The sequence below is a fragment of the Chiloscyllium plagiosum genome, chromosome 38 (genome assembly GCF_004010195.1).
Source record: "Chiloscyllium plagiosum isolate BGI_BamShark_2017 chromosome 38, ASM401019v2, whole genome shotgun sequence".
Lineage (NCBI taxonomy): Eukaryota > Metazoa > Chordata > Chondrichthyes > Orectolobiformes > Hemiscylliidae > Chiloscyllium > Chiloscyllium plagiosum.
Genome location: NC_057747.1, coordinates 23,805,841 through 23,808,284, shown reverse-complemented (window position 1 = coordinate 23,808,284; position 2,444 = coordinate 23,805,841).

Genomic DNA, 2,444 nt, shown 5'->3' with positions numbered 1-2,444 from the left:
TGGGAGTCTGCGCTGGGCTTCACCTTGAGGCTGGGGGTCTGCGCTGGGCTTCACCTTGAGGCTGGGGGTCTGCGCTGGGCTTCACCTTGAGGCTGGGGGTCTGCGCTGGGCTTCACCTTGAGGCTGGGGGTCTGCGCTGGGCTTCACCTTGAGGCTGGGGGTCTGCGCTGGGCTTCACCTTGAGGCTGGGGGTCTGCGCTGGGCTTCACCTTGAGGCTGGGGGTCTGCGCTGGGCTTCACCTTGAGGCTGGGGGTCTGCGCTGGGCTTCACCTTGAGGCTGGGGGTCTGCGCTGGGCTTCACCTTGAGGCTGGGGGTCTGCGCTGGGCTTCACCTTGAGGCTGGGGGTCTGCGCTGGGCTTCACCTTGAGGCTGGGGGTCTGCGCTGGGCTTCACCTTGAGGCTGGGGGTCTGCGCTGGGCTTCACCTTGAGGCTGGGGGTCTGCGCTGGGCTTCACCTTGAGGCTGGGGGTCTGCGCTGGGCTTCACCTTGAGGCTGGGGGTCTGCGCTGGGCTTCACCTTGAGGCTGGGGGTCTGCGCTGGGCTTCACCTTGAGGCTGGGGGTCTGCGCTGGGCTTCACCTTGAGGCTGGGGGTCTGCGCTGGGCTTCACCTTGAGGCTGGGTGTCTGCGCTGGGCTTCACCTTGAGGCTGGGTGTCTGCGCTGGGCTTCACCTTGAGGCTGGGTGTCTGCGCTGGGCTTCACCTTGAGGCTGGGTGTCTGCGCTGGGCTTCACCTTGAGGCTGGGTGTCTGCGCTGGGCTTCACCTTGAGGCTGGGTGTCTGCGCTGGGCTTCACCTTGAGGCTGGGTGTCTGCGCTGGGCTTCACCTTGAGGCTGGGTGTCTGCGCTGGGCTTCACCTTGAGGCTGGGTGTCTGCGCTGGGCTTCACCTTGAGGCTGGGTGTCTGCGCTGGGCTTCACCTTGAGGCTGGGTGTCTGCGCTGGGCTTCACCTTGAGGCTGGGTGTCTGCGCTGGGCTTCACCTTGAGGCTGGGTGTCTGCGCTGGGCTTCACCTTGAGGCTGGGTGTCTGCGCTGGGCTTCACCTTGAGGCTGGGTGTCTGCGCTGGGCTTCACCTTGAGGCTGGGTGTCTGCGCTGGGCTTCACCTTGAGGCTGGGTGTCTGCGCTGGGCTTCACCTTGAGGCTGGGTGTCTGCGCTGGGCTTCACCTTGAGGCTGTGAGTCTGCGCTGGGCTTCACCTTGAGGCTGTGAGTCTGCGCTGGGCTTCACCTTGAGCATGCGAGTCCGCCCTGGGCTTCACCTTGAGGCTGGGAGTCTGCGCTGGGCTTCATCTTGAGGCTGAGGGTTCGCGCTGGGCATCAGCTTGAGGCTGGGAGACCGCACTGGGCTTCACGTTGAGGCTGAGGGTTCGCGCTGGGCTTCACCTTGAGGCTGAGGGTTCGCACTGGTCTTCACCTTGAGGCTGTGAGTCTGCGCTGGGCTTCACCTTGAGACTGTGAGTCTGCGCTGTGCTTCACCTTGAGGCTGAGAGTCCGCGCTGGGCTTCACGTTGTTGATGGGAGTCTGCACTGGGTTTCGCCTTGAGGCTGTGAGTCTGCACTGGGCTTCCCCTTGTAGCTGGGAGTCTGCGCTGGGCTTCCCCTTGAGGCTGGGAGTCTGCGCTGGGCTTCACCTTGAGGATGGGAGTCTGCGCTGGGCTTTACCTTGAGCATGTGAGTCTGCGCTGGGCTTCCCCTTGAGGCTGGGAGTCTGCGCTAGGCTTCACCTTGAGGCTGGGAGTCTGCGCTGGGCTTCACCTTGAGGCTGTGAGTCTGCGCAGGGCTTCACCTTGAGGCCGGGAGTGTGCACTGGGCTTCACCTTGAGGCTGGGAGTCTGCGCTGGGCTTCACCTTGAGGCTGGGGGTCTGTGCTGGGCTTCACCTTGAGGCCGGGAGTGTGCACTGGGCTTCACCTTGAGGCTGGGAGTCTGCGCTGGGCTTCACCTTGAGGCCAGGAGTGTGCACTGGGCTTCACCTTGAGGTTGGGAGTCTGCGCTGGGCTTAACCTTGAGGCTGTGAGACTGCGCTGGGCTTCACATTGATGCCGGGGGTCTGTGCTGGGCTACACCATGAGGCTGGGTCTGTGCTGGGCTCCACTTTGAGGCTGGGAGTCTGTTCTGGGCTTCACTTTGAGGCTGAGTGTCTGCGCTGGGCTTCACTTTGAGGCTGAGTGTCTGCGCTGGGCTTCACTTTGAGTCTAGGAGTCTTGCTGGGCTTCACCTTGAGGTTGGGAGTCTGCGCTGGGATTCACCTTGAGGATGGGAGTCTGCGCTGGGCTTCACCTTGAGGATGGGAATCTGCGCTGGGCTTCACCTTGAGGCTGGGAGTCTGCGCTGAGCTTCACCTTGAGGCTGGGAGTCTGCGCTGGGCTTCACCTTGAGGCTGTGAGTCTGCGCTGGGCTTCACCTTGAGGCTGGGAGTCTGCGCTGGGCGTCACCTTGAG